This window comes from Zalophus californianus, chromosome 11 (assembly GCF_009762305.2).
Source record: "Zalophus californianus isolate mZalCal1 chromosome 11, mZalCal1.pri.v2, whole genome shotgun sequence".
Classification (NCBI taxonomy): domain Eukaryota; kingdom Metazoa; phylum Chordata; class Mammalia; order Carnivora; family Otariidae; genus Zalophus; species Zalophus californianus.
Window position 1 is genome coordinate 45,715,449 of NC_045605.1, and position 12,054 is coordinate 45,727,502.

Consider the following 12,054-nt stretch of genomic DNA (forward strand, 5'->3'; position numbering starts at 1 on the left):
TTAGGAAAGGCCGGTAGCTCAGTGTCACTAAATATGGCCTTAGGCACAGAGTTGTTTATTTCGAGCCATCTGCAGGTCTTCCTTCAGAGTAGACCCGGTCACTCTAGACCAGCCATGCCAGCTGTTCAGGAATCCCAGCGCCCTGTCCAGAAGCTGTCGGTAGGAAAGAGCTATTTGATTGCGTACATGTTGTCCCTAAACATGCAGATCCCAGAGCTAATAATGTTTATGAAGCGAGAACTTTTTTAGAAGACTTTCAAGTTCATTAAGTGCAAAAAATGAGATTCTATCTCACGGGGGAATAAAGCACCATTTCAGTGCTGATTATAGAAACGAAGCGCTATGAAACAAACAGAAACAAGCCATCTGAGCTTGAAGTTCTACACTTCCTTTCCCTTTCTTTTAATATAAATCTGATTTAAAAATGGAAATACAGCTCAGATAGCATTCCTGGTACTGGAACTTTTAACTTTCAATCCAGTCCCTTTTGAGCTTCTCTCATTAATTTTAGATTTGCATCAAGTCCTCATTACTAATTAAAGTTTATCAGGTGCTTACTCTTAAATTCCAGGATTTACCCTGGAATTTGGGGGCCCCAACTGTGAGTACCGAGGAAGATGAATATAGTGGATTGAGGATAGAGATTAGAGAGGGAAGAATAAACAGTAGGGGAAATTCTAAGGACACTCTAGGCTGCTGTGCCTCTCAGGAGCATGCCGTTCATGCATCCTTGCTTTCTTTGCCACACTCGGCATCTAGTAAGGACCCAGTCACAGCTCTGTTGACTGAGTGCCTCAGATGTGCCGGCCATTAGCTGGGCACACTATTCAGGGGGTTTCAACTGGTTCTAACGGCAGTCTTGTGAAATGATACTATCTTCATTCCACAAATGAGGAAACTAAGGATCAGAGAGGTTAAGATAGTTGTCCAGGATCACACAGCTGGTGGGGGCAGAGGCACAGTTTGAATCCAGGGCCAGTGACTTCAAAGCCTCATCTCCCTCCTCCTTTGTGGCCTCTCATGGGCCAATCTGTACTTGAGCTCCTGCAAAAATACCGCTAGTGCTATTTTGCTGAGCACCCCAGCCTGCCAGACACTAAACTAGTCTGCATAATTCCAAACTAATTCCCAAATACAAAGGGGTATAAAGGACACTGGTTGGAATGAAAAGATCACTAGACTGAAATTCCATGGAAGCGGAGGTCATATATATTTGGTCTCTCACTCTATATTGGGTGCCTATTATGTGGCTCATCCTCAAAACAAACTTGTTAAATGAAAAGTTACTGAAAAAATTAATGAACCAACAATTTGAAATGGAATTCAAAGTTCAAGTCCCATTTCCACAACTTGCTAGGGCCTTGATTTTAGGCAAATCATTTAATTCCCTTAGCTTCAGTGTTACCCTCTGCAAAATGGGCATAACACTTTCATAGCCTGCCTTATAGGGCAGTGGTTCCCAAACTTTACTGTACCTTGGAGCAACCCATGGACCTTTAGAAACTCCTCATCTAGGCTTCTGTCCCCAGAATTCTGACTTAATGGGGTGGGATGTGATCTGGGCATTTAACAGCTCCCTAGGTGGTTCTGATGGGTAGCAACGTTTGGAACCACTGCCATAGGGATATTCTTTTCCTTTTGGGGGCTCGTCAAACATAGCAAAGGAAATAAACCTGCTCTGTAAAACCTAAAGAGGCAGTTAAATAAAAACAGTTGTTATAAAGTCAGTCCAGAATGACTCTGGGCCTCAAACTCCTGCTTCCTGATGTCATGACAGAGAAGGAGGCTGGTTACACTGGTCTCCTGTGTGTCCCTAGGACAAAAATGCCCTCCTTCCTGATCAGGTGATCAGGTGGCAAAGTTGAGGCAGAGGAGGAGGATTGGGTTGAAATCAGGGCTGGAACAGGTTAACAGTGACCTGCTGGACCATTGTCCTGTTGGATGAACTTGTCCTTGGGCAGTCTCACGTGTTCTGGTACACCCACCCACTCACTCGCACGCACCGGGCATACATGTACAATGCCTATTCAGAGACCCTCCCAAATGGGTCTGTTTGTTTGATTCTTCCTGGTCATAGTTCACTTTTTGACCCAGGCCTCTCAGGCTGGGCCTGTGTTGTGGGAGGAAGGAAGCGGTCCTCCCTTGCCCTCAGTAGCTCCCCTGTGTCACCTTCCTCTGCTGTTACCCTATGGAGGGTCAGCTGAGTAAGAGGGCCACCAAGGTGCCAAGAACAATATTATTTAAATTTTAAATAATAGTCTCTTGGGAAGAAAGGGTCGTGAGGCTTTCAAACTGCCACAGGGAGTTTGCCAAGAGAATGATTCATAAGCCTTCCAACTATCTACCTCTCTCTCGTTCGCTTAGGACAAAATGCTAAAGTCGCCAAGTATTTCAGGAGTGGGTTCTTCCATTTCTCTTGCATGTTGGTCCTTATCCAACAATTGTGCATTCACCAGTCTTCCGATGGCAAAACAATTGAAATAGCCACTATTCTCACATGCTTTTGAACAGTGTGTATTAGCCACATGCTCTCAGTGTGTCATTGACCCATCTGAACCACAATCAATTTCCTCTTCCATAAATGGGCATAATAACACCTGTCTTGTCTAGGACCAAATGACATGAGCCCTCTGAGACCATTTCAGAGATAATAAAGCAATAAAAATATGCAAGTCATGCTAGGCCGAAGGGGCACCCGGCTCATATGGTCATAATCCCTGTCAAGGAAGTTACTGTCTTGAAGGGAAAAGAGACAAGAAAGGGAATAAATACCATCAAGGGCAATTGCTAAATTGCTTAGATTCCTGAACCCAGAGGGATCTGAAACTGCAATAGTCAGAGCCTTTTTTTTTTTTTTAGCCTTTCTGCCACTTTTTTTGAATTTAGGAAATCTCAACATCCACATTCTCATTTGGCTCACACAACCATCCAGTGAAGGCAGCAGACTCAGAGAGGTGCGGTAACCTCCCCAGGATCACACAGCCTGAAAATGGAGGAACCGAATGTAGAACTTTTGCCTGCAGCTCCCCTCCCATTCCCCCATACTGACTGTGTACTCACAGCACCTCCATGTCCCAGTCCTTATCCCATGGAAGGAAAATGGGATTGTATTTCCCACCAGAACAAGAATTTCTCCATACATCATAGATGGAAAGGTCACAGGCAGCCTCTGCGCATTTGCAGCCCACAGAACCAAAACCCAGACTTGGAGTCCCAAACTGGGTTAGGGTTAGTTCTGGGCACTAATGAGCTGTGTATCCCCCACTTTCAGGAATTTACATTTTGCACCTGATCACAGAAGTATGTCTGGGGGGGAGGGGACCGGGGAGGCCATTTTCGGGTCTGTGTCTGCTGAGACTTCCCAGTGCATGATTTTCTAAGACCCCCAAATAGTCATCCCAGGAATGTGCTCAGGGGCCCTCATAAACCGGGGGGGGGAGGGGAGGTTCAGCGAGAGAACAGCAGCCTCCTCTGTAACCCCGCTTCCTACCTCCAGGAGTCCATATCACCCTAAGGCCTCAAAATCCAAACGGATGGAGTAATGAAGTACTATGCAAAAGGCAGAGGAAGTGCCTTTGGTCCTGCAGCAGCTCATCAGCCTTCACTGTACAGCTGGGGGGCTGATGGTGCACAGATGTCTCAGCTGTAGCTCCTCTCAGCTGACTGATGGAGGAAGCGGGTTACGGCAGAAGCAGTCCGCTCCAAGCCTGATGTAATGGTGGTGGAACAGAGCACCTTTACTGTTACACACAGTAAAGGTCTGCTCCCCTTCCTTCCATCGTAAGGTGGGTCGGAGGGAACCTGGCTGAGTGTGTGTCACGTGATCTCCAGGGCACACGCACACCTGTTTGCGGATGGGCGGACTGGCCCGGGGCTGAGACAGAGGATCTCTCGGCAGTAGCTGCACTGTTAAGGTTACTGACTCTACTTGGAGAAGCAGAATACTTTCATCGCTACACAAATAAAAGCCAATTTGATCAAAAACCTGTTTAATCTGTGAACTCTCAGGAGCAGTTGGTCAGCTCAGAGGAAAGAGTGTGAACTTTGGGAACATATGGACCTGGGTTCTGCTCCTGGTTCTTCCATCAACTCACTGTGTGACCTTGGGCAATTACCCCTCTGGCCTCAGTTTCTGAGTCAACACGTGGGGATAATAGTCACTGGATTCTTAACCCAGGGTTGCTGTGAGGATTAGAGATGCCATGTGTAAAGTGCCTATCTTGGTGCCTGACCCAGCCCAGTGGGTTCTCAGTAGAGGTAATGGTTGCTGTTGTTATTGATGATTATATTATTGTGCTGTAGGCCTGTGTGAGCTGCTTTGAAACATCTGCTTCTTAGCACCCCCTCAGGGCTTACCTCCAACATCTGCGAATGAACTCTCTTATGCCACCCGGCCCCGTGAACAAAATAGTCATGGTTATCAGGAGAACACCTAGCACTCATCATTGAGCACTTCCTCTGTGCCAAGGTCTGCGCTGAGCATTTCAGATGCACTGTTTCATTGAATCCCATAACACATGAAAGAGATCAGAGAAGTGGCTTGCCCAAGGCAGATGCCCAGAATCTCCATTATGTGTTAATCCACATGACACCTCTGATAGATTTACGAGGGCAGTGAGCAGCTCCCATTTCCTCTGGGACTCCCCAGTGTCTAACATGGTCATCTTGGCACAAAGTAGGAACTCATCAATGCTTGTGGAATGAATGAGAAGAGATTGTCCTGTATACAGCAAGGCTCTGGATCCAGAGGCACTAGGCAGATCACCGAGTGGGGCGGGGAGGCCTCCCCTTGGAAAAGGTAAGTCATAAGGAACCAGGCCCTGGGCAACTTGGATCTCTGAACAGCAGGAGGCTGGGTCAGGGGCACAGCCTGATGTGGCTTGCTGCCTCTGAGCCCTGCCATTGGACGGTGGGGTCTGTTCAAAAATCTCTCTGATGTCAGAAAGTTTTGTCCGGGGAACTTGGGCAATGCTGAGCCCATGGGCAGAGTTCAGCAGCTGGGCCAGAGATGATCATTCAGAGAAGATGATAAACTAGGGAAAGTCAGGGGTGACAGTTAAAAGATTCACACTGGTACAGCCTAGGCACTGACCAGTCAAAACAGTCCCAGGCCCTTTGTTCTAAAATAGGGTCTGGAGGCCACCCACTCTGCCCGACTTTAACCCCTTGGCCATTGGATCTTGAGGAGGTCCAAAGGTTCCCTGAGAGAAGCCAGAGCTAGTTGGGAGGTACACTTGGCTGAGGGCGTGATCAGAGCAGTGACTCTGTAACAATGGAAACATTTCAATTGTTTCAACATAACAGCTGTAGGTGCCTACTGGTATGTGCTGAATACTACAAGGTTCACCTATGACTAAAAGAGTTGGCCATTTTTCAAAAGCCACTTGTTCTATTTTGAGAGCTTTGTTAAAACTAGATAATATATGGGCGCCTGGGTGGCTCAGTCATTAAGCATCTGCTTTCGGCTCAGGTCATGGTCCCAGGGTCCTGGGATCGGGCCCTGCATCGGGCTCCCTGCTCAGCAGGAAGCCTGCTTCTCCCTCTCCCATGCCCCCTGCTTGTGTTCCCTCTCTCGCTGTGTCTCTCTGTCAAATAAATAAGTAAAATCTTAAAAAAAAAAAACCTAGATAACGTGTGACTTTTTAAAAATTTTTTATTGTTATGTTAATCACCATACATTACATCATTAGGTTTTTGATGTAGTGTTCCATGATTCATTGTTTGTGCATAATACCCAGTGCTCCACGAAGAACATGCCCTCTTTAATACCCATCACCAGGCTAACCCATCCTCCCACCCCCCTCCCCTCTAGAACCCTCAGTTTGTTTTTCAGAGTCCATCGTCTCTCATGGTTCATCTCCCTCCGATTTGCCCCCCCCTTCATTCTTCGCCTCCTGCTATCTTCTTCTTTTTTTTTTCTTAATATATATTGCATTATTTGTTTCAGAGGCACAGATCTGTGATTCAACAGTCTTGCACAATTCACAGTGCTCACCATAGCACATACCTTCCCCAATGTCTATCACCCAGCCACCCCATCCCTCCCACCCCACCCCCACTCCAGCAACCCTCAGTTTGTTTCCTGAGATTAAGAATTCCTCATATCAGTGAGGTCATATGATACATGTCTTTCTCCGATTGACTTATTTCGCTCAGCATAACACCCTCCAGTTCCATCCACGTCGTTGCAAATGACAAGATCTCATTCCTTTTGATGGCTGCATAATATTCCATTGTATGTATATACCACATCTTCTTTATCCATTCACCTGTCAATGGACATCTTGGCTCTTTCCACAGTTTGGCTATTGTGGACATTGCTGCTATAAACATTGGGGTGCAAAGCAGGAAAGAATGTCCAATGGAAAAAAGACAGTCTCTTCAACAAATGGTGTTGGGAAAATTGGACAGCCACATGCAGAAGAATGAAACTGGACCATTTCCTTACACCACACACAAAAATAGACTCCAAATGGTTGAAAGACCTAAATGTGAGACAGGAGTCCATCAAAATCCTAAAGGAGAACACAGGCAGCAACCTCTTCGACCTCAGCCGCAGCAACTTCTTCCTAGAAACATCTTCAAAGGCAAGGGAAGCAAGGGCAAAAATGAACTATTGGGACTTCATCAAGATAAAAAGCTTTTGCACAGCAAAAGTAACAGTCAACAAAACCAAAGACAACCAACAGAATGGGAGAAGATATTTGCAAATGACATATCGGATAAAGGGCTAGTATCCAAAATCTATAAAGAACTCATCAAACTCAACCCCAAAGAACAAATAATCCAATCAAGAAATGGGCAGAAGACACGAGCAGACATTTTTCCAAAGAAGACATCCAAATGGCCAACAGACATGAAAAAGTGCTCAACATCGCTCGGCATCAGGGAAATCCAAATCAAAACTTCAGTGAGATACTACCTCACACCATTCAGAATGGCTAAAATTAACAAGTCAGGAAATGACAGATGTTGGCGGGGATGCAGAGAAAGGGGAACCCTCCTACACTGTTGGTGGGAATGCAAGCTGGTGCAGCCACTCTGGAAAACAGTATGGAGGTTCCTTAAAAAGTTGAAAATAGAGCTACCATACGATCCAGCAATTGCATGACTTTTCTTTAACCAGGCACACAGAAACTACAATTTCTCAATGTGATGAGAATGAATAAGGGCCCCACTACCAGCTCCTCCGTGTTGTACAAGCCCGACGTCTATGTTAGGGTTCCTGGTATACCTTACGGGAATTATGTGACTTTTTGACATACAGACCAAGAGTCTTGAGTATCAATTAGCAAAGTGTATTTCGTTTGTAGAGAAATATAAATTCTAATACGTCTCTCCCACAGGCTAGTGAATCATCTTGTGCCAATCCTATTTTGGAGGCCATGGTACCTGCAAAGTGCATTTCTGCTTTACAGACTTGTAAATCTGAAGTTGCCTTAACGTTAGCTTCAGGATGAAAAGAAGCTTCTAGAAGCATTTTTTTTTAAATCCCTGAAATTACCATTTGCTAAACAGTTATAATTTTTTCCTCAAATACAAAAGAAGTTGATGGCAGTCAACCAAAAGAAACTCTTAGCCTGTAGAGAGAAGCGGGCTGTTATTAAACGCCACAGCAGTCATTACCAAAGATGATGTCATCATTCAGGGCCTGGGCCTCCCTGGGACCCCAGGGCCAAGAAGAGACGATTCACAGTCTTTACCAAGCCAGTGAACAGTCGCCTGCTTAATGGTGTTTGGTGAAAGTGCTCACTCTCCAGTGCGGGTAATTTCCTACGAAATGATCAGGGACCTCAGTGTTGCACCAAAGCTGGTGGCCAGCACTGGGGTTTTATGACCTGGTGACTTTGGGCTTTGATGAAGAAAAGGTTTGGAATTCTTTGTGTGAAGAGTAGGTAGAGAATTCTCCGTGAGTCATACTTTTAAAGTGGAGCCTATCTTCGGGTAGATCTTTCTTTCAGTTCCAGCACTTCTTCTGAGAGGAGGGACAGCTTTTTAGAATTTTCATTAAGCTGAGGTGTCATTATTGCTTTTTAAAAACACTAGAAGTTCGATCGGTAGCGGGAGCGGAGAGCGGACCCCAGAGAGCCCTGAGCAGCCCCACCGCCGCCGCCGGCCTAGTTACCATCACACCCCGGGAGGAGCCGCAGCTGCCGCAGCCGGCCCCAGTCACCATCACCGCAACCATGAGCAGCGAGGCCGAGACCCAGCAGCCGCCGGCGCCCCCCCCGCCGCCCCCGCCCTCAGCGCTGCCGACACCAAGCCCGGCACCACGGGCAGCGGCGCAGGGAGCGGCGGCCCGGGCGGCCTCACATCGGCGGCGCCTGCCGGCGGGGACAAGAAGGTCATCGCAACGAAGGTTTTGGGAACAGTAAAATGGTTCAATGTAAGAAACGGATATGGTTTCATCAACAGGAATGACACCAAGGAAGATGTATTTGTACACCAGACTGCCATAAAGAAGAATAACCCCTTCGCAGTGTAGGAGATGGAGAGACTGTGGAGTTTGATGTTGTTGAAGGAGAAAAGGGTGCGGAGGCAGCAAATGTGACAGGCCCTGGTGGAGTTCCAGTGCAAGGCAGTAAATATGCAGCAGATCGTAACCATTATAGACGCTATCCACGTCGCAGGGGTCCTCCACGCAATTACCAGCAGAATTACCAGAATAGTGAGAGTGGGGAAAAGAACGAGGGATCGGAAAGTGCTCCCGAAGGCCAGGCCCAACAGCGCCGGCCCTACCGCAGGCGACGGTTCCCACCTTACTACATGCGGAGACCCTATGGGCGTCGACCACAGTATTCCAACCCTCCTGTGCAGGGAGAAGTGATGGAAGGTGCTGACAACCAGGGTGCAGGAGAACAAGGTAGACCAGTGAGACAGAATATGTATCGGGGTTATAGACCACGATTCCGCAGGGGTCCTCCTCGCCAAAGACAGCCTAGAGAGGATGGTAATGAGGAAGATAAGGAAAATCAAGGAGATGAGACCCAAGGTCAGCAGCCACCTCAACGTCGGTACCGCCGCAACTTCAATTACCGACGCAGACGCCCAGAAAACCCTAAACCACAAGATGGCAAAGAGACAAAAGCAGCCGATCCACCAGCTGAGAATTCGTCCGCTCCCGAGGCTGAGCAGGGCGGGGCTGAGTAAATGCCGGCTTACCATCTCTACCATCATCTGGTTTAGTCATCCAACACGAAGAAATGAAGATGAAATTCCAGCAATAAGAAATGAACAAAAGATTGGAGCTGAAGACCTTAAGTGCTTGCTTTTTGCCCACTGACCAGATAAATAGAACTATCTGCATTATCTATGCAGCATGGGGTTTTTATTATTTTTACTTAAAGACGCCTCTTTTTGGTAATGACAAACGTGTTTTTAAAAAAAAAAAAAAAACCTGGTTTTTCTCAATACACCTTTAAAGGTTTTTAAATTGTTTCATATCTGGTCAAGTTGAGATTTTTAAGAACCTCATTTTTAATTTGTAATAAAAAGTTTACAACTTGATTTTTTCAAAAAAATCAACAAACGGCAAGTACCCGTTAATAAAGGTCTTAAATAATTAAAAAATAAAAATAAAAAAAAATAAAATAAAAATAAAAACACTAGAGGAGCCCAGTATTCATAGTTCCAGAGATTCCTAAGTTACAAAACAAAACAAAACAACAACAAACAGAAAATTGGGAATAACTAAGAAGTCTAAACTTTAATTTGCTTTTCTTTATTTTTCTCCCTTTCTATTCCTCCCCCACCACGCCCACCCCAACTCACATTTTCTGAGATCCATGTCACCAAGGTCCTGGCAGGGAAACACTGTAGCGGCAAGAATGCAGCCTGTGATCAAATCTTGGTTCTGTCACTTGCCTCTAGTCAAAGAAATCATCACAGGAAAATGATCCCACTATATGGACTTACTGATTATAAGATGCACCCTGGTTAAGAAGCAATAAAATATGGGGAATAGCTATGCAACTTCCAAAGCATGACAGAAACTCTCTTGCTTATTAGCCTTCTCATCTAGAAAGTGGAGGTTGTAAAACCTCCTCACAGCGTGGTTGTAAGGATACGGAAAGATTGGGTATTTATTAGCGTCCCTTTCTTAGAGCCGATGATCGCAACAACCCTAAGGTGTGGATGATCAACATACGGGCTTACGTCTCCCTGTCATTATTGAAGTCTCCATAAGAAAGCTTGTAGTAATTATAGTAGATGAGGTCTTTTTCAGCTGGCAGAGCAATGTGGGGAGCTCTGATGCTCCTTACCTTTTCAAGCTTTCCCTCCCCAAGGGGTCTGGGGGAAGCTAGACTGCCCTTCGAACAACCTAGGTCTCGATTATCACCCACACAGCCTTCTGCACTTTGAGGAGGAACCTAGCGTTACCTGGGGCTCATTATGAATAGAGAGCTTAACCAGAGTTGCCCCAGGTATCTTCAGCCTTGGATACAATGAGGGTCGTCTTAACCGTATTCATTAATTATTAGTTAAGAGCTTTTCTGAGTGGCCTACACAACCCCCATAGGGATGCTGGTCTCTTCCTTGTTGATGTCCTCTACCCGTGGCAGCCCCCTCAGGGGCTCCCTACTGTCCTCACTGCCAGGACCCTTCATGAGAAAGCCAGGGGGCTGAGGAAGCCAGGAGCTTCGAGGTCATGCTGCCTCAGTTCTACATAGAAAAGGTCTCCTTTACACCATGGGTGGCACCTTATCCTGTTGGGATAAAGGTGGAACAGCTGTGGTCCCCATGCCTCCCAGTGTCCCTTGGAGAACAGTCCCTGAATTCCTGCCAGCAGACACTGTCTCCACAGGGCTTAACGGGGCCAGGGAGCAGATTCCATGACACCCCACTGATTCCCCGTCTCCCTGCCAGTGCCCGAACCAGGAGAGGCTTGTTTGTGAAAGATTCTGGTGAGAGAATGAAAAGACAAGCCACATACTCAGAGAAATATTTACAGAATACATGTGCAATACAAGACTTGTATCCATAACATGCAAAGAATTCTTGTAAGACAGCTTTATGGAGTTATAATTCACCCATTTAAAGTGTATGGCTCAATGGTTTGGGGGTATAATATATTATTAATTTTTTAAAGTTGTGGGAAAGTAGAACAAAATGTGCCATCTTAACCATTTTTGAGTGTACAATTAAGTACAATCAAGTGAGACGTGTACTCACAGTGTTGTGCAACCATCGCCATCATCCTCCCAATACGTCATCATCCCAAACAGAAACTGTATCCATTAAGCAATAACTCATGAGGCCCTTCTCGACCCTTAATGATCTCTAATCTACTTTCTATGGGTACCTGGCTGGCTCTGATGGTGGATCATGCGACTCACAATCTTGGGGTTGTGAGTTCGAACCCCACACTGGGTATAGAGATTACTAAAAAATAAATAAATAAAATCTCTACTTTCTGTCTCTATGAATTTGCCAATTTTAGGTATTTCATGTAAGTGGAATCATGTATTTGTCCTTTCATATCTGGCTTATTTCACTTAGCATGATGTTTTCAAGGTTCATCCACGAAGTAGCATGTATAGGAACTTCATTCCTTTTTACGTTTGAAGAAATCTTCACTATACACGTATGCATCTTGTTGATCTGTTCATATGTTGGGTTGATTCCATCTTGAAGCTATTGTGAATAATGCTGCATTGGATGTTGATATACAAGTGTCTGTTCAGGTTCTTGCTTTCAATTCCTTCGGGGATATACTTGGGTGTGGAATTGCTGGGGTCATATGGTAGTTCTAGGTTTAGCTTTTTGAGGGACTGCTAAACTATTTTTCCATAGAGGCTGCAAAACTTTCCGTTCCTACCAGCAGTGTATGAGGGTTTTACTTTTTCCACATCCTCATCAACACTTGTTATTTACTGTTGCTTTTATTCCAGTCATCCTAGTGGGTGTGAAACGGTACCTCACTATAGTTTTGATTTGCATTTTCCTGCTGATTAATGATGCTGACATTTTTTTTTCATGTGCTATTGGCTATTTATATATCTTCTTTGGAGAAATGTACTTTCAAGTTATTTATTTCCCCATTTTTCAATTGGG

The 12,054-nt window shown here is 45.5% G+C and overlaps 1 protein-coding gene and 1 pseudogene across 6 annotated transcripts in view; both read left to right on the forward strand.

Annotated features, from left to right (window-relative positions):
- ME3 (malic enzyme 3) overlaps positions 1-12,054 on the forward strand; it is a 216,541-nt gene that overhangs the window by 84,849 nt on the left and 119,638 nt on the right. The window lies entirely within an intron of this gene.
- Positions 8,055-9,194, forward strand: LOC118356087 (annotated as a pseudogene).